The 20,420-nt window shown below is 38.0% G+C and overlaps 1 long non-coding RNA gene across 1 annotated transcript in view; it reads right to left on the bottom strand.

The window, feature by feature from the left end:
- Window positions 1–4,348: 4,348 nt before the first annotated feature.
- The window catches only part of LOC123349464, a 148,935-nt gene continuing 132,863 nt past the window's right edge, over window positions 4,349–20,420 (bottom strand). The window contains exon 4 of the long non-coding RNA XR_006573559.1: window positions 4,349–4,466. This is a non-coding gene — a long non-coding RNA (uncharacterized LOC123349464). The remainder of the gene's footprint in view (window positions 4,467–20,420) is intronic.

Raw genomic sequence — 20,420 nt, 5'->3', positions numbered from 1 at the left:
TTGGGATATTTGAGCTGACATCCTCCAGTGTTAGTGAAGACACATCTGTAGCACCAAACACGCACTACAGGTAAACTTTGTCACACTGTTAATGCTATACCATTAATCCTGATGTTTGGGTCAACAATCAACCTTCTGTTTGTTTGATGATGGTTGTCTTTGAAGGTTGCGCTCAGTCACTGAAAATGCTAATTATCCAGCCAGCATTTACAGAGGAAGTTGCAAAATAAGATGTTATTATCTACTGCTCTTCCCCTGCATGGTCTGCAAAAGGATACAAACATCCACAAAAAATAGTTCTCTATTAAAAGCTTCATATATCTTTGTGTATGCAAGCAAGCACAATAGATTAAAGAGTTTGCTTGAACAAAACGTAGTCTTTATTCTCAGGGATAGGCCATATTTTGCTTCGTCTAATGTTCCTATGGAAAAAAGTCCAAATAAGGAGGTAATAACACACTCCTCACCTCTTCTTGACATCATTGTAATTCCAAAAAAAAATCTTTCTCCAGCTATGGCACTGTGTGACACTGTAATCCTGGGGCTCTATGCTATGCCAATGTTTAGAGTTATATTTTAAGATCAGAAGGGATCATTAATCTAATCAGGTCTCCTCCAGAAGAAAGGCCATAAAGTCTAGTTGAAATAGATAGTATCTTTTAGAAAGACATCCAATCCAATCCTAATTTAAAGGCTTCAAATGATGGACAATCTACCACATTGTTCCAATGCTTAATTAGGCCTACTGTTAAAAAATTGCACCTTATGTCCAGTTTGAATTTGTCTACCTTCAACTTCCAGACACTAGATTTTGTTACACCTTCATCTACGAGTTAAGTGTCCTCTGGTAACAGATCTCTTATCCCCATGTGGTTACTTGTAAAATGTGATCAAACCAGCAGTTAATCATCTTTTTGAGAAGCTGAGTATATTGAGCTTCTCAAATTTCACTTCAAGACAGGTTTTTCCAGACCTCAAATCATTTTTAGGGTTCTTTTCTGATTCTTCGCCAGTTTTTCAACATCCTTTTTAAAAAGTGCAGGTACCAGGATTGGATGTGGTATGCCAGTAATGGTCTCACCAAAGCTGTGTACCGAGCTAAAACTGCTGCCCATGTCAACTCTCACACTGCTGGCTCCATTCAATGCTGGAATGTAGAGAATAAGCATCAATGATAACAGCTATTGTATAGTACATTTTGAATTGTTATCAGTAAAACAGTCAAATACAATTTAAGCTGGAAAGCAGATTGATATGGCCAGATTACCTGTGCCATAGGGGAAACTCTCAGCTGACACAGAGCCATATGCCCACCTCCAGTGAAAGGGATGTGTCAGGTATATGGCAGGGCATGTCAGGCATCCTACCCTATGTCAAGGCTGACAGAATAAGGGACCTAATGGCCAACCAGCTTTCTGTTGCACTAAGCAGAAACTCAGTACAGTGTAGAACATGGGTTTTCATGTTTAATATGGCATCCTTCATCCAAAGTATCACGGTGTGCTTTATAGTGAGATTTGTCATAAAAAACTGCATGGAGTTGGGTTCACCAGCTGTCATATAGACAGAAAGGAAAAATAGCTTATGGAAGTGGAGTCTCAAAGAAGAGAAAACCTGAATGTCAGAGTGATAGATGATGGATAAGGTAGGGGGGAGATGGGTAATGAGGCAGAAGGATTCATATCAATCCTTCGCTTAGGAAAACAGGAAGGTTTTAATGGGAGATTTGAGCAAGGGAACAGACTCAAGAACTCTTAGAGACTGCATTCCAGATAGAACAGTCCAAGTTAAAGACCCACAAGCCCAAGAAATGCAGAGATAGGTAATCAGAAAAGTACTATATATTATTTTGTGAGTTTTTTTCCCTGTCTGTGACATAGGAGATGGGGAATTGTAATCTTAGCTGTATTGTTTTACCTAGGCATACATATGACACCACTTAAATAAAATATTACTGATTAATTATTAATACATTTTGTTCTTCAGGCTATTCATTTTTAAAAAAATCTTTCCATTCTTGTTATTTTTCCTCCACACGACAGATTTATCTTAGATGGAGTTTTTCTGGTATTGGTCCTTGACTGGCCAGCTTGTAATGCTGAAGGATAGCTTTAACTGCCATCACTCTCATACCCAGTAGAGCATGGGATCCATTTACTTGTATATTTAAAACTCCCAATTTGTGTTGCAGTATGCAATGTCCATGATACTGAGAAATCCTTATCCTCTTCTATTTGACTCATGGGAAATGCCAAAACAAATCCAGTCATGGCAAACGGTTAGGGATCACACCATAAACTTCTGTTAATGTTCCAGGAAAGAAGATCCAGCAATTCCTGGATATTATTAAGAAGCACAGAGTGCAAATAGAATGATGCTAAAACCATCTGAAGGACATATATCTGCTTCCTGGAAGCAAGGGTCTAGATGAGATCTGAAGGCATATGCAACTGGAAATTACAAATGAAATACGCAGGATTAAATATCATGCTAAATCAAGGACCAAAGTTAAGGACTATTTCATTTGACACTCAATTCTATTTTAATTTAAGTGATTAAGGACCTGCTCTGCCATAGGGAAGTAAATAGCAAAACTCCTTAAGCTCAATGGTGCAGGATTAGGCCCCATGATTAGTTCCTGCCTCAGTGCAGGAGGATGGACTATTAGATGACCTCTTGAGGTCCCTTCTAGTCCTATGTTTCTATGATTCTATTACAAGAATTTTAGCATAACTGCCTGAATGTTCTCAAACACCTATTTGCATTATCCAGTACATCCTCTTTGTTCCTAATTAGCAGAATATGAAACTAAATATATTCAGGAGTCACATTCTGAAAGTGAGGAAGTGCTTAATCATTTAAGCAGGATTTCTTTACAGATTCCTTAATTTCACCTCTCTGAATTTTACACTGAATTTTGTCAGTTTATAAATTTGCACTACAGCTTGGCACTAGAAAAACGGGAAATAATAATAATAAAACAAATCGAACCCTAAAGGCATTTTACCACAGACACTGAAAAATAAAGACCATTAACAAAAAAGTATAATTAAATTAAAATGCCAGCTTGCCAAAGAAGCTCAGTAAATAGGAAATATATCAAACTGTGATAACAAATGGGCTATTTCTCAAGGTGTGAGAAAGTCAATGGAATAAACTCTGATAATTTGTTCACTTTTTATGCTGAAGGTAGAGTAATGACTTAAAAGTAAAATGCCACAATAACAAACACAACAATATATTATCAACACAGTTGTTATTCATATTAACATCACTGTTTTTAAGTGCCATGCAACCTTAAGAACATACAAACATTTAATTTAAAAAATTGCTTCTTGTGGATGATATAGCCTGGTCTGAAGCCTGGCCTTATTTTAAATTTTATTACTTACTGCATACACTTTCCCCAAAACCATTTAGACTGACTGATTTTAAATGTGTGCATTGTTGGTTAAATTTCACACACACTGTTAATGCTAGTGGGTTTTTTTGTTAATTTTTAAAAACAATCTTATAATAAGACTACAGTCTTCGTAGAATATTCAAAATGACTTTTGGCATGTAAGTTCATTTTGTTAATTCCTCTTTTAGTGTGCAAATAGCCTTTGAAAACCTGATTCTAGGTGTTTATGTGTCAGGACAATATCAAAAATTATCCAACTGCCAGGTCATGTGTCAACACTCCAAAGGAAAGTACAGAATATAGATACTTATTACTTTGCTGCCCCCTAGTGTTAAAAACATGATAATTCATTTATTTAAAAAAATAATTTATGAAGTATGTAATAGATCATATGGTAACAGTTACTGTGATGTCAAATATCACTTTGAATGGATGTATCTGTAGATGTTATAAATTACCATGGAAACTGTGAGGTCAAACTCAAATTTTGATAATGCAAGATTTTGCAAAATTTAAGACAACTCAAAAAGAAAACATTTCTAATTGTAAGAAAATAGTTTCTTAAAATAAATAAACTTTCCCATGTGGTGTCTGCAACCCAGACATTACAGTGTTGTCCTAGTGCATGAGAGCCTGAAAATGAAATTGTCTAGAAATAGACTATTTAAAAAGTGTGAAACTGACAAATTCATTTTCATTTTGGAAAGGTGAGTACAATAAATAAAGTAAGCAACCCGCCTATATTGTTTGTGCCAGTTTCACCTCCATCGGATCCAGGGCTATAATTTTCACTCTGTGCCTGTGGGGACAGCTGCAAAGGATGGTGTATTCAACCTCAGGAAAAGGTGGCAGCAATACTGTTGAGCAGCTTTACATTTCAGACAGACCCTGCCTGAGATGGTTTTCCAAAACAGATGCTGAATAAGTGTATATCAGAGCTGATCTGACCTCGCATGCAAGTGCTGACTCCACTGGGGGTCCGTATCCCTTGGAGATCATTGATTGCACCATTTTGTACTTCCGGGCCCTCATTCTGGAATTATGCTGCCCAGAGACTTTCGACCTAAAAGGTGACATTTTCAAACTTAATAATAAGGATTGATTAGTAACTTGGGAAAGGAGATTTCCTTCATCACACAAACACACACACAACATTTTATATTATATATTCAGCATCCTTTGTATTCCTGAAGAAATATGGTTTTCATGCAAACTGTTCCCAATTCAGTAAAGCATCCCTTTACTGACAGCACTTGGGCAGATCCTTTCGTACCTTCTTGAATCAGGACCAGTAAAAATAATGATTTCATATCAATATATTATATTTTGCTGACCATTTTATTCACTAAAATACTTTAAATTACATTACGTTTGGAATACAAAGCATCTAATTCTGGAAAAGAGAATTTCCAGCTTTGTGCCTCATTAAGTTTCTGTCCTTAATTTTCATTTCATAGCAAGTACACTGGTAGATAAGGCCTTCTTACAGGTAAACCTGCACATTGAGAACACTAAAATATCTAAATATCTAATATCTAATGTTTAAAGGTCTAGTATATTAAGAATGCTTGTTTTTCAAGTTTTGTTTGTGTATACTCTACGGACTTTTTATCCTGATAGAGTATAACAGCTCCTAAAGAGCGACTATGGATTATTGTATAAATCCTTCTTTGTTCATGGATTATTGACCCAATGGAGCAATACATCTCTAAAGAAGACTTGATAGTCCATCATGTAAATCTAGCTGCAGGCTTGGTGCACTATGTATTAAAAATCTTGATACAATTTTCAATTAAATTAAATAAAAATTTGCCTGCAAAGATAATGATGCTCCCAAGTGAAATAACACATTATATGTGATAATGTAGTTCATACTCTTGTACAGTATATAAGTTCACACTATGGATTACTGACCTGAACAATTCTTATGAAAATGAAATTTAGGTTCTGCAATCCAAATAATTGGAAATGGACAGATCTTGTTCTATGAATCCCAAGAACTGAAAATATTTTCATGCATTCTATTTTTCAATTTAAAAATAAAATAAAATAAATCTATTTCACTGTGACACTGTTTAAATTTAAACTTGGGCAGAATGTAATATGTGGAAAAATACATTTTAAAATCAAAATCATACACTTTTGGCCTGCCAATTACTGATATTTTTACATTCATAAGTAATATTGCACTCCTAATAAAATTATCATAGATCCTGAGGTAACCAACAACTGCTAGACTCTTTAAAAAATGTTCACTTCTACAAGTTACAAATAATACACTGAAGATTGACACCTTTTATCTTTTCACTCAGAACAGATGTTTTTTGATGAATGATTTTCAGGTGATGACAGGATTGCTGAGGTGCACAGTAAGCCATTAGTCAACAAGCAGCTGTTTCTCAGGTTGTCTGTAGTATTAATTTAAATCTCTCTCACACACACACGTATACATATACACCGTTTAGCTACTACACTTTCTTCTTCTTTCTTAAAAAGGAAACTGCAGCAATACTTGTGGCCTCTATAGAAAGTTTATAGTTGTGAAATGCTACAATTATTAAAGAAATTAAACTATTTAATGACTTAATCATATTGCTGGTTTTTGTATATGTGCTTCACTTCCTATGTGTAATTAAACTGTTCTGCCTGGATTCATGTATATAAATTAATCATTCTTCTGTATTCTTATTCCTATTAAAACCTACCAGACACTATCTCCTTTACCAGTTAGGTGAGAATTTAACTTCTATTGTTAACATGTATGATTGTACTATATTTAATGCAGCAAGCAAAATGTAATCCCCCAAATTTATTTTAAGCATCTCAAAAACCTGTTCTGGAATTTAACTTTAGTTGAAGTAGATAGATGTGACTGAAACCCTGAATCTGAACATTCTTGAACTTCATTAGAATTCAGATAGCCCTTCATAGCCGATTCCAGTTTTTAAAATAACAGAGAACCAAAAATTTGGATCAAAACACCTACAAACTGAGGGAGTTCAGCTCCTTCTAAAACAGCAAAAAAATGTAATGGTTCTATGATATTTTCCCAGAATAACAAACAGAGACAAGGTGCGTGAGATAATATCTTTTATTAGACCAACTTGTTTTGGTGAGAGAGACCAGCTTTCGAGCTTATGCATTTGGATAAGCTCGAAAGCTTCTCTCTCACCAACACAAGTTGGTCCAATAAAAGATATTATCTCACCTACCTTAGCTCTCTAATATCCTTGGACCAACACATCTACAACAACCCTGCGTACAGGAGGACAATTAGCAGCCAAAACAGTTCACAATTTGGGGGAAATAGATGGAAATAGATGCAACCATGGAATCAAGAACTTAGCACAATTTTTTTCTGTATTTTTCAAAATGTAAACACTTTTAAAATGCAAGTTCCTAGCTCTTCAGTTGAGGAAGGAAATTATTGAAGCAGTGAATCAGTGCATCTTATTAACATAAAATAGTGATTGCATGTCTCTTGCACCTTCCATCTAAAGATATAAATGTATCATATAAATATTAACTAACTAAACATTTCACATAAGCTGAAGTTGGTAATACCTATAAAAGGACTATTTTGGTCATCTCTTAAAAACAGGCACATGATAGTGGAATATAGTAGGTGTTTAATAGCACATGACAACAATGAACAAGACAATTAAGTCAAACCCTACAGGGAAAAGAGTCCTCTTGGGCAAAACTGTGGCATTTAGCTACTGTCCTGAAAACAGAACAGTTGCAAAGTCATTATGTTCCATGGGGATCTCCGGCAAGTCCAGTCCCTCCCTAAATGACCTGGTGCACAGGAGGGTGACCTATGGGGCTGTTGGCCAGTGCTGACCTGCTCAATAGGCCAAAGAAAGGAAGCAAGGCAGGGCCCCCATCTACTTCCCACTCTCGTTTGGGTGCCAGCACCCTGGAAGTGTGTTATGACCCTGTGTTCCCTCAAAATGCAGCATTCTTTCCCTCTGTGTCTGTAGCCCCACCTCCTCCGGCCCATTCTTCTCAGACACTTTTACACTCTAATGGGTGCTAGCAAGGAGCAATCCCAGTATTCAAGAGCACTTACAGCCATGCTCTGCACAGGGAATATTGGTGGTAAGGAAGTTTCCTTATAGCCTCACCCACACCTTGTGGACCAGTACAAGAACGAGCTACAATTTGGCCCCTGGTCTGCAGTGGCGCATACTGTCAGGGGAAAGAGGGGAAAGCATTAGCCTACATTCAGCTATAGCAACTACAGATGAATGTTTAGACGTTGTTTCATGCCTTTTGCCGCATTTGCTGAACAAGGGCTTTGTGCACTATCAGCTCTACTTGCAAAATATGAACACCGCACGGCAGAAAAGAAGTGTCCCTTTCAGCTTTACAGCAGGAGACAACCGTACACTTATGTAATGTAAGACACAGGTATATTCTCCATTAGTGTGTATGGAACCAGGGCATTAATATTTTACAGGTTTCTCATCATCTCTGTTTGTGTAATTTATCAATGCCCAACAGGTCCTCTGCCAGCTATACATTAAAACTATTTTCAAAATATTTCATTGTCAGCCTATGGCACCCTCATTAGTTATTAAGATAAGAGCCATGATGAGCAAGAACAGTAGGTAGCTTGTTTACTTAAGTGCACTTTCTCTAAACTATGAATCCCTTCATTACACAAATCCTTTAGGAATACACAGATCTATGGACGTGTGTAGGTATCACCGAGACATATGCATGATTACATGCAAACCTTAATGTTATATATTATGTACTGTACACCAGGGGTTCTCAACCTTTTCCTTTCTGAGCCACCCCCAACAGGCTATAAAAACTCTACGTTTCATCAGTGCCACAAAAGCTGTTTTTTTGCACATAAAAGCCAAGGCCAGTGTTAGGGGCAGGCAGGACAAGCAGGGCAGTTGCCTGGGGCCCCATGCCATAGGGCCCCCGTGAAGCTACATTGCTCAGGCTTCGTTGTCAGCCCCGGGTGGCAGGGCTCAGGGCCCTGGACTTCAGCCCCGTGCAGTAGGGCTTCAGCTTTCTGCCCTGGGCCCCAGTGACTGTAATGCTGGCCCTGCTTGGTGGACCCCCTGAAACCTGTTTGCAGCCCCCAGGGGGCCCCGGACCCCTGGTTGAGAACCACTGCTGTACAGATATAGTCTGACTGGAAGGGCTAAATGCTATTCTCAGTTACATTAGACTAGCAACACTGAAGTCAATGGAGTTATTTCAATTGTAAATTGATGTGAGGGACTCACCCCACTGTGCCTATACTATTACTATAAGGTGGGTATTACAGCTGTTAATAGTAAAATCCCTGTAATGGGTAAATAATCCGCATAGATGAGATGAAACTATGCTTCACTTGAAGAATTTTCTATGAATTTTTCTGAGTTGGAAAGGTGAGCTTGTCCCTCCCACCTATGAGCAAAGGTAAGGGGTCCTCTGCCATAATCCACCACTCTCTTCTCTTATAATGTGCCAATTACTGTAGTGTTTGATCCTGGGGAGTCAGCTGGAGAATAAGAACATCTGCCTAGATGCCTTTATATGCCACCTGGTTCCACTATTTCTTGCTGACCCAGCCAATTATGGTTGCCCCTGCATCTCCGCTAAAGGGGATTTCAGCACATAGAATGAAGGAACGTGAGTTAGCCACAGGCTGAGCTTACTTGTTCCAGCTTTCTGTGAGGGATTTGTGGATTGGGGCGGGGGAAGTATCTAATATATAGACCCTGTTCTAATGCTTCTGACTCCAAACAGCCTGAATCCACTGAAACCCAGCTGATGTGCTCCTGCGGGGTGTGTTGGGAGAGGGTAAAGGTGTGTATGCTGCCTAAACAAGAGGTATAGTGTGGACCACTGACATCTGAGTGTTAACACTGAATATCCAGGTTCACAGCATTATGTCAATCCTTTCTTTCTCTGAGATAGTTTCTGTGTATGTAACCACCTCCACACAACAATGTTAGCTTGGGATATGCTGTAAGAATACTTCTACTCCTTACAGTATCTTTCATCTGAAGCATTGGTTTAATGCCTTTCCCTTACAAGGGATTATAAGAAGCAGAATATACACCTCTGTATTACTGCTAATAAAACTAATGCAAATCCCCTTCAGAACTCTAAGATATACAGGGCAACATATACAATACAGAGAAAGATGTAATTGTTTTGTGCAACGCAACAACGTATTAAAGTTGCCTGTAACCCAGGGAACACTGATCGCAACTATGTCATCAAATGAGGAAGCCCCTGTGATGATGGCGATCTCTCCATTTTCACTAGAAGTTGGTGCCATGGACTAAAGTGAGGTCACACTTCACAGGATTATTGTTGTTTATGTTTTCTGCATCAGACAGCAAATAGAAAAAGTTATAGAAACAAGCATAAAACCAATTGCAAGGTAATTCTGGCTATAAATTGGAAAAGACCAAAAAATTGTTGGGGCATGTCACCGCTACAATGAGAAAACAGGTACAAGAAGCCCTCACATCGTTTCCTGGCCCTCACCTCTCCTGGCCCCACACATCTCCTGAAGGAACCATATTGTCATGATTTGGCTACTTGTGTCTGCTCCTGAACCACCTCTTAGGGGATGATTTTACACACATTAGTTACACATATTTACACACATATTATGCCCCCTGCAGCTTTGTTGGGGGTGATGGTACAAAGAGCATCTGTCCCTTACATCCTCCAGAACTGTGTAGCACTGCCAGTGTGGCACTTGCATGGAAGACCGTCTATGTTCTCATGCTGGGTGGGGGTATGCTTAAGGTTGCCAGCATTGTATTTCAGAATTAAGGGACTGTTTTCTTAGCACCCCATCCCACCTCCTGATATTATTATCATTAATACTAAATAATCTGAACTTGCCTACATTTGCCAGGGGTATTTCTTACTGCTTTTTGCAAGCAACTCCTGATGATCTTGTACAGAGATGAAAAATAAGGGACATTCCTTGTAATAAGGGACTGATGGCAAGTAGTACTAGACAAGTGGTACTGTTCACCTCCGTTTTCTGCCTTTGATCTGTGCAGCTCAGGAAAGCATGTGGCCAAGAGAACTTGGTATGTATCCTTTGTCTGGTAATAATGAAATATAGTATCAATCTAAGCTAAGACAACCTAAGTCATTCAGAGTATTGGATTTTAGGTAGCAGTTCATGTAACCTATTGGTCATTTCGTGTTATGTGCCCCTTTGCTGCACCCAGTCCACAGAAGATGCATGTCTGTTGCAGCCCCCCCAACCACAGAAACTGACTCTGTAGCTTAAGCCGTAGAGAAACACATGCTTTTAGTTCAAAGGCCCCCAGTGTTAGCCAAGATGGAGGCTCTAATGAAATGATAAACTGTATTATACTGTTTGGCCACTAGCTGGCATTGTATATAAAATGCCCCATCTGAGTGAATCTCAGCCATACCTGGCAGAGCATTAAAGAGCTGATGTGTACAAGCAAGCTCTGTAGCCAGTCCATATCTAGTACAGTACATGACGGATGCCATCACAATCACTCCCCACATCTGGGCACGTTGCTCATAATATACACTTTATTCAGCACATTTGCGCCATCTTTCCTATTCACAAATTGTCTATGACTAATGATGAATATTTATGAATGTTTTCCCTGTGTAAAGTTGCCTGGAGAATATATTGTGTGAATGGCTTTCTGTCTCGGGATTGCTTGTGAACTGTTTCCAGCTACACATATCCCTTTGTGTATTTCATGTCTGAGCTGAGTGACAGGGCACCTGACACAGTTTCTGTTTCCTAATGTTATACATTTCTGCAGCTGCTTTCACCCTAATTAATTGTCTAGTCATGAAACAATCACTAAGTAATTGGACTAGTTTTGACTGTGGGTGTAAAATTTGCCTTCCATAAACATTCTTACGAGCAAAACTACACTCGTGAATGATCATGAACAGCAAGTTACATGGGCATCAACAAGGTCCAAGTGTGATTCTGTTTTAATTCACCAAATAGTTCATGAATAATTCTTCTCACTACTCACTTAACTCTGTCCTAAATACACTGGCAGAAATTCACAGTCTTTATAAGATAAGGGAAAGACCACATCATACAAACTGTCTTAACCAAGCAAACCAGTATTTAACTTTTATATCTTTCAATTAAAGACATTCAAATCTCTCCTGGAAAGATAATGCTAATAACAATCACCACCATATGAACATTATATACGACATCCAGTTTTAGATTTAATAGAGCTTGTCAAATTAAAAATTGCAGTACAAGGCATAACCCTTGATCGGAGTCTGCTACACAGCGATCAGGCATTTCAGTTTTATAACGTTTCTCTAATAATTTCTTTTCAGATAGTTAAGTCCGAGAAGAGAGAATGTAAAAACACAGTGGCTAAAGTTAATTTTTGTAGTGTCCTAGATTGGTCCTTTCATTCAGAAGATTCACTCTCGAGAGGGGAGAAAATGTAAACTTCTTTGTTTTTGTTGATCCACATCTGGGAACATGAAGATCTTCTGGTCACTAGAGTTAATGTCAAAAATTATATTTTTTACCTTATAAGTCAAAGAGATGTAAGAACATGTTTTGCCTTCCTTCCATATTTAGCCTATCCTTCCTGTTTGTTAATGGACTGATCGGCCTGAACCCCTGTTATTAATACAGCACCAAAAGTAGGAGTGGTTCTTTACAACAGTTACCCTGTGCCAAAGACAAAAAATTCCCTGCCCTAATGATTTTACAATCGAAAGACATAAGTCGCTATACTAAAATACAGAACACACAGAGAAAATGTTGTATTCATGAAAAAATATGTAGGGTTTTGGGCTTTTATTGGGACCCTATTCAGCTCCCACTACAGTCAACAGATGCTCCTATTGACTTCATAAAGAGATGAACTGGGCCCTTCGACATTGGCGGTAAATGGGATTTGCCCATATAGTTTCCAAAAATAAATGTATTGTCTTTACTTATGCAGATGCTGCAATGACTGACTATCCAAAGATGGCATTCAACACAGGATGAACTGAGAATCTTTTATACAGAAAGCCAATTTTTTTTAGTGGGCTTCTGTTTTATACACGCACACTTGTTTGTCTCTATACAATCCACATTAACACACATCGGGTAGTTTTGCATTTTTTCCAGATTATCCCGTAATGCAAAACCAGCTCGAGCCCCCACCCAGTGACCTGGGAAAATCTTACACACACCCCTGAGCGCCTCGAGGAGGCAATACTTCCCCTCTCGCAAGCACAGAGTCTTGGTGTAGCAGAAAAGGTTTAATTACATGAGATAAACCACAAACATTAAATTGGGAAAATATCTCAGCTAGAGTTCATAGATCAAACCGTGAGCAAAGACCCACCTAAGGAAATTGGGCCATGTCCTTCGCTCTGGTCTCTTGAGTCCAGCAACCCCCAAATCGCTCACAGTCCCAAAAGTCCCACAATCCAAAAGTCTCTGTCCCGGGTCAGTGCAGCCCCAGAGTTCGAGAGTCTACCTGCAGAGGTCCCCCTCCCAGCCTGGGTAGAAAGGGGCACCTTATGTGGTTCAGGGCCAACTGCCCTGCCTCTTCGTGCGGTTCTGCTTCCACCAGCCGTCCCCGCAAACTGCTCAGCTTCACTTGCTCCGTGGGCCGCTCCACCCGTCCCACAGCTGCTCCGCTCTGCCAGCTGCTCTGCTCCACCAGCTGTCCTGTGATCCGCTCCAGCCGTCCTCGGAAACTGCTCGGCTCCACTCTGCCAGCTGCTCTGCTCCACAGTATAGCTTCAGGCTCCCCCACTAGTTAGCACAGTACTCAGTGCTCTCAGCTCAGCAATTCCAGCTCTTTAGTGAATTCAGCTCTTAGTGATTTCAACTCACAGTAGGGGAGCCCAGTGCCAGTGCACTACTGGTCCAAAGTGAGTTCAGCTCAGTAACCTGTATCTAGATTCTTAAGGGAATCAAAAATTAACTCTGACATTCCACAGTGGAGAGAGGCATAGGTGGAACTGGTGCTTCTGGCTCACACAAGGAGCCTGCACCATCAAGTGCAGATACCTGTCCCCAGCCTCTCTCCAATCACTGGGTTTTGGAACCCATGTCCCTTGTCTAGCAAGTGCTATTTAGTTGATAATGAAACCCTTTATCATAAGACAGTTTTGTAGTTCCTCATTTATTTAATCAGGGTGACATTTTATTTCTCCTGCCCCAATAACAAAGAAATTGGGGATCCCACAGCTGTGAAAATAACCATCCCATACTGCTGTGTGTTATGCTAAGTGGGGTGGGATTGCCAATGCAAATAACTGAAATTCTTTCCACACTCCACACAATTTACCATCAGATGTCAGGGTAGAGCTCATCCTGACTCTGCTTACAGGAGTAAATCAGCATTATGCTGCTGGAGTCAATGGAACTACATGAGTTTATGCCAGCTAAGCGTTTGTTCCTAAATGTGCAAATTGTACAACACAGAGGCTCCCTGAAGATTTGGCCCTCATATGTTTATGTTGCCAAAGCAATGAACAGGAAAATACAGCCAACTTAGATGTGTGTTCTTGATTTAAACCCAGGAACTACTCCACAAAGAAGGTTTCAGAGTGATAGCACTGTCCTTGTGGCACCTTAGATACTAACAAATTTATCTGGGCATAAGCTTTCGTGGGCTAAAACCCACTTCATCAGATGCATGGAGTGAAACATACAGTAGGGAGGTATAAATACACAGCGTATGAAAAGATGGGAGTTGCCTTACCAATTGGCTCGTTATTACTGATCCCCCCCCCCACTTGTGCATCTGATGAAGTTGGTTTTAGCCCACAAAAGCTTTGGCCCAAATAAATATGTTAGTCTCTAAAGGTGCTCCTCATTGTTTCCACAAAAAAGAAAACTTTAAACTTCAGCCCTTTTAGTCTGACAGAAGTATCTGCAATAGTGGTCTGTAAAGCTAGGAAGAAAGGAAGTAAGATGGGGCTTCTTTCTTCAGTGATGAATGGAAGTCTGTGCTATAGAAACGATATACACTATCTCAGCTGCTGCAGGGGTTAGATCACATTAAAAGAGGAATGTGCAATCGAACTGACAGAAGGCAAATGATTAGCGTTGGACATCAGTCATTTGTTCCAAGGCTATAACAGCATTCAGTAGGAAATTCTGGTCTCTGGCATTCATCTGTGGATGGAACAGGATTTCCTTCATTGATATGCCAAATCTTTGATAACATAGCGATTTCTACCCAATAACAAACATTTTAAATCATTTTTTTCTGCACCCACTGAAAGAGGACCAACCCCAGACTCTCAGAAAATAAAAAGGCAGAAAAGCCTACTTGCTCATCGATCCCATTCCTTGCCTGCCAGTGCAGGATTGTTCTGGAGGGTAAATTATCTAGTGGTTTGTCCAGTCTGGTTTACAATATCCCAAGAGATGGGACTTCAACCACTTTCCCACAATCTGATATATATCACTGTCAGGAGATTTCTGCTGATAAATCAGCAAAATTTTACCTTTCTTAATATCTTCCTATTACTTCTAGCTATATCCTTGCATAAGGCAGTAAATAATTCCTCTCCCTCTTTGGTGTTAACACTTTTCATATACTTGTAGATGGTTATCATACCTCCACTTTATCATTGCTTAGCCAAGCTGAACACTTTTAGCTCTTTATCTGTCATCCTGAAGTCAATACCTCTAGACTTCACACTTCATGCCTCTATTTACATAAGGTGGGGGAAAATATTTCCTCCGAATATTTTGATATACCCATTATTGGCAATTTTGAGTGAATGTTTCTTAACTTTTAAGTACTCTATATGCTTTGTCCAAAGTAAAGCTGGGTGAACTGTTCATAATTAATCATTTTTCCAATGAGGTTTTCCTTTTTCTCATCATTATTTATCCATGGTCAGACTGATTTTGTTACAGTTTTGTTAATTATTTGCTGAATATTATATGCAAATGAAATAAAATAAAATCACCTACAGACTGCATGTGAATTGTGTTCAGTGAATGCATTCAGCCTTTGTTATTGGTTATTATTTCTGTATATTTTGTCACTTTAGTCATATAGGACATGCTCAAGACACCAGGCACCTGATTCTCTCAGCAAGATGGTGTAAGCAGCTTGTGGTATTTGGAAGAGTTATGTTAAAGGTTAAATTTTAAATATTTTCTAAGACACATGACTCTGGCTTTACTTAAGACATCACAGCTAATAAAACTAGACTAAGGGTTTTCAAACTTCATTAAAATGTTGACCACATTTTAACCGTGTCTCAGAGGTACACATGGTTACATAACATCCCTTCAGAAACTATAACAACTTGCTTATATGGAAAAGAAATAATTGGAATATTATTTATACATAGGTTTAGTTGGTGTTTAATGAAATATGGAAACTTGACACAGAGACGGCCAGCTCCATGTGAGGAGATTGGGTTGTCCATGGAGAACCAGTAGGGACTCCATGGACCACACATCGCAGTTTGGGAGCTTCAAATTTAGATTGTTATACCATGAGCTGAGTTGAGATTTTGAATTGAGTTTGGATTGTTCCATTTCGCACACAGTCATTGTGGGCAGAGTGAGCATGGGAGAGCCCAGTTTCAAAAGGTGAGGCCACACATCTGCCTGGTTTATTCAACTGCCTCAGTGACAGTGCTCCGGCTTTTAGTTGGGCTAGCTGCTAAGTGTGTAATTACTGAAAATTGAACATTTGACCATCTCATTGAACTGCACTAACGTGAGGGCTCTGGCCCAGTGCTTTGGAGGCACAGAGCATTCCTTGTGGTGGTGTTAAGCACTTTCCAGCAATATTTCATCTACCCACAATGTGGATTTATTGAAATTTGGTGGTGTTCAATTTAGCCAAATGTTACCATTTACAGTCATTGTGGAACAAATCCTACTGTGACATAAGCATACATGTGCAATTCTTGCTGAGAGTGCTATGCTTGGAACCTCCTAGTTGCCTCTATGTCAGGCTTGGGCCAGGGTCTTGGGGATCATTTTAATATGACAGACCCTCTGTTTTGTTACTTGAGCCTCGCCTTTACTGGCCAGCATCACACACAACGAACAAGAAAGGTAGCAGTAGATGGAGCTGGTAGTGCCTACTTTCATTTCCCACAAACATTCATATGTACCATATGTTACTCACACAAATGTTCAAGAAAGCAAGTAGAAATGTTGTGATAACTTGACATTTTCAAATTTACTTTCTAATTTCCTAAAATTGTTTGAGAATGATTCTTTCAACGTCTGGTCTAATTTAGTCTACATTCTGGTAGGTATCCAGTTGTAAATTTTTGCACTAAAAGTTTAAAGACAGAATCTATAACATATCAGAATGTTTTTCTGGGTAGAATGTAGGATTACAGAACATCTTAAAGGCAGCATTATGATACTAAGGAGACTAAAGTTATAATTATTAATCATTTGAAAAGGTATCAATATATATTTATGGTGTGTTCAAGTGAACACATTTATAAATTAAGATGTGAAATGAAAAAATCTTGAATGTTGCTAGAAATACCATCTATTAAAATTTGAAAATATATCTGGCTTCGGTAACCAAAAACCCACGATAAAATAATATGGAAATGATTTTGCTCCAAATAGGTCTGAATTACACAACTACCTTAATAATTCCATGTTGCCTCAGTTTACTAGCATGAACATACGACTTCAATGGCCTTTGGATCAGGACCTAACAGCTATTGCTAATCCAAAGGTATATTTTTATAGTAGTTATTTATTTTAATATATTATGCACTATAAAAAGCCAATATGAAGAAAAACAACACATAAAAAACAAACAAACAAAACAAAACACAATATGCATGGCCTAAACATGCTTCAAATCAGTCAAGCTACAAGTTTTTGAAAAGATGTAAGCCAGTGACAGACATTTATATGGCAATATTAGACATGTTCAAAGCTCTAGTTAAAATCATTTAGATTTTAAAAGAAACATAAAGTGGGAAAGTATCAGAGGGGTAGCTGTGTTAGTCTGGATCTGTAAAAGCAGCAAAGAGTCCTGTGGCACCTTATAGAATAACAGATGTATTGGAGCATGAGCTTTCGTGGGTGAACACCCACTTCGTCGGAAAAAGTGGAAAAAGACTTTTCTTCTCCATGGAAGGTATTAATTAAACTAATGTGAATGAAATGATGGATTAGATTAGTACAGTATTTTAAAAATACCATCAATTTATTTTTTTCAGAATTATATTGGTTTTCCTTATGTTTTGTTATATTACAACTTATACCTAATATTCAGGACTATATCTGGATATTACCGAAGGACTCTTGTTGCAAACAATATAACTATAAACACACTATTCAGTATAACTAGACAATTGTGATTGTTCCCTACCAAATTCAAGCGACCTGATTCCGATACCATTGAAGTCAAGGGGTGTTTTGTGATACGGATGTCTATACACACAAACAGGTCTCAGAAGCTTGATTTTTATAATCTACATTTAATAGCTATTTTGAGATTTAAAGAAAAATAGCTTACACTACTGCAGAGTCAGTTTGGAGAGATCATTATAAAATCCCATTATCACTGCTACAAGTTGGACTATTTGTCATCACAGAAGAGATGACAAGCTCAGAAATCCTACATTTGTTATTATCAGATGATAAATGATATTCCATTAAAGCTGCAATACATCATCTGAAAAGCTGCAAAGAAGATATCAAACCTATCAGTACTTGACTTATAAATTTAATTTTCAAAAGCTGTCAACTAAAATTCCAAAGGCTAAGCATGTTCATTTTTAAAGTTCATCTTATTTATTTTCCTCATCTGTTAGTCTAATTTTTTTGATATGGCAAAAATAACTGATTATGTGCAATGTATAATTCTCTTTCCCTTGATTAAGTAATACATCAGATGTCACTTATGTATTAAAAATAAATGACAAATAATAAAGCAAAAGATTGGAGAAGAACATACCTTATTTTGATTTGCTCTTTTATTTTAAGTGCAACAGAAAAGGACAGGTCAATGTAAAAATATTTTGATTATGTTATATCCTGACTGCTGTGACAGTTGACATTTCAGACATCTATGGAACTGTGCTTTTTATTTACATCAAAATAATATGGAAATAAGGGCTAATAACTGATCTCAACCGGTCATATTTACAAGACAAAGCCTTTTCTGTATGTATATAAATGTGTATATATTTTCACATACATTAAATAGATATTGTATATATGAACACTTGAATATTAAGCAAAAATAAAAGATGCTATGTAGCAATACACTATATCAGTAGCAGCCCTGTATATTCTCTTTTAAAGATGAAAATAATAGTACAGCTACTCAGTGCTTTTGACTAGTATGCCACCTATCAACTTACACTTTTGCACAGAAGTTGAAAATCTCCTACTGAGCTGCTCTTTATCAGAAATTCCAGTCTGTTGGGGGCCATGTATATGGAAAGAACATTTTCATACATCTCCCCAAGTATATGTCTGATCTCAAAAGAGCGCATGGGACTACTGACATGAGAACTAGTTATGTGAATGCAGGCTTGCAAGACTGGTGTTCATATTCTACAGGTGTCTCACTGACAGAGAAATTCTCTATAGATTCATTGGAATCTATGGAGTTACATTTTAATGCACTGGGATTATGCATTAGTTTGCTGAAAAGAACGATCTGAAATTCTAGAAATTTGACAATTATTACAAAATACAATAAATTAATATATCAAACAAATCAGCAAGCTCCACAGATTACGATTGTATTAAACAATGCTGCTCATAAAATAAAACAAAATTCCCTATTTTTGCTAAGTATCATGTTCAACTAGCTATCTTGTAGGTGACATACAGCATGCTAGTTGGTTTTGATTTTAGATTCTGAAAATAAACCTGGCCTGAAATTACATAACTAGCATATATTGAAATAGTAATAGATAGTATGAACAAATTTATTTCATGAGCATTTAAAATGTTCCATATTTTATTTCAAACTAAACACTCTATGCTATAAAATCAAGCAAGTTTAGTATCTAACCTATATATTAAATATGTTTACTGTTTATTCAGGTTTACATGGTATCCAATAAAGAGCTCTAAATGAAGTCCTGCTGTCCCACTGATTTCTGGGGAATGAAAGAAACTACTTCACATTCCATAGCAATTTCTGCAATTCAGCTTAATGACTTTTAAAAAGTCTGTATTGATAAATGGTCTTAAAGTTTGTATTTCTTCATTTATTAATTTAACATGGCTTATAACAGCAGCAAAGACCTCCAGGTTGAGCATTTCCTGGCAATTAGTGCACAGCTGGGTGAGGGCTGGCTTTGACCCCATTGGTCATTATTGCTTAATTATAGGACAAATCAAATACTGAGAGATGATTCAAAGTAGCTAGAGTGGCAGAGGTGAAGGACATTAATTTGCTAAAGATAACATGTCCACACGATGTGAAACTGCATCAACCATACAAAATAATCTGTAGGCCTCTATGCCACTTTTGTTTTAACATTTTCAGATGGATGCTCAGGGTACTTCCTGGGTATCAACTATAAGCAGTTTAGCAACCTGAGATACACAGAAAGCAGCTGCTTCACAATTAGAATTAAGGATAGAATTAGTCATTGTCCGCAATGGTAAATCTGAGGAAGCCCAAGTATTTACTAAGGACCAATACCAGCAGTTATGCTATGTAGCAAATAGATCAAATCTCCCCCTCGCTATGTTTTTGCGTGTCATTGAACTTGGGTATTTGTGAAAGGTGCCACTAGGTACCCTAGAGAATGAAGTTCTCTCTTTATCCAAAGGATGTACCTAGCCCATGCAATAGCAGTAAAAACATCCCCCTACATGTCTCAAGTTCAACCCTAACTTGGAGGAACTTGGAGAGCAATTCATTCTTCATTTCCATTCAGCCTGCCAACTGGGATGCCAATTAGTGCCTGCGGTGTGGAGATGAATGTCAGTGTTATGGACATCTATTTATCTTAAAGAAAAGGTTAAGGGGTGACTTGATTATACCGTATAAGTACCTACATGGGGAACGAATATTTAATAATG

Source organism: Mauremys mutica, chromosome 14, assembly GCF_020497125.1.
Source record: "Mauremys mutica isolate MM-2020 ecotype Southern chromosome 14, ASM2049712v1, whole genome shotgun sequence".
Classification (NCBI taxonomy): Eukaryota; Metazoa; Chordata; order Testudines; family Geoemydidae; genus Mauremys; species Mauremys mutica.
This window is presented reverse-complemented; position numbering and strand designations above follow the sequence as displayed.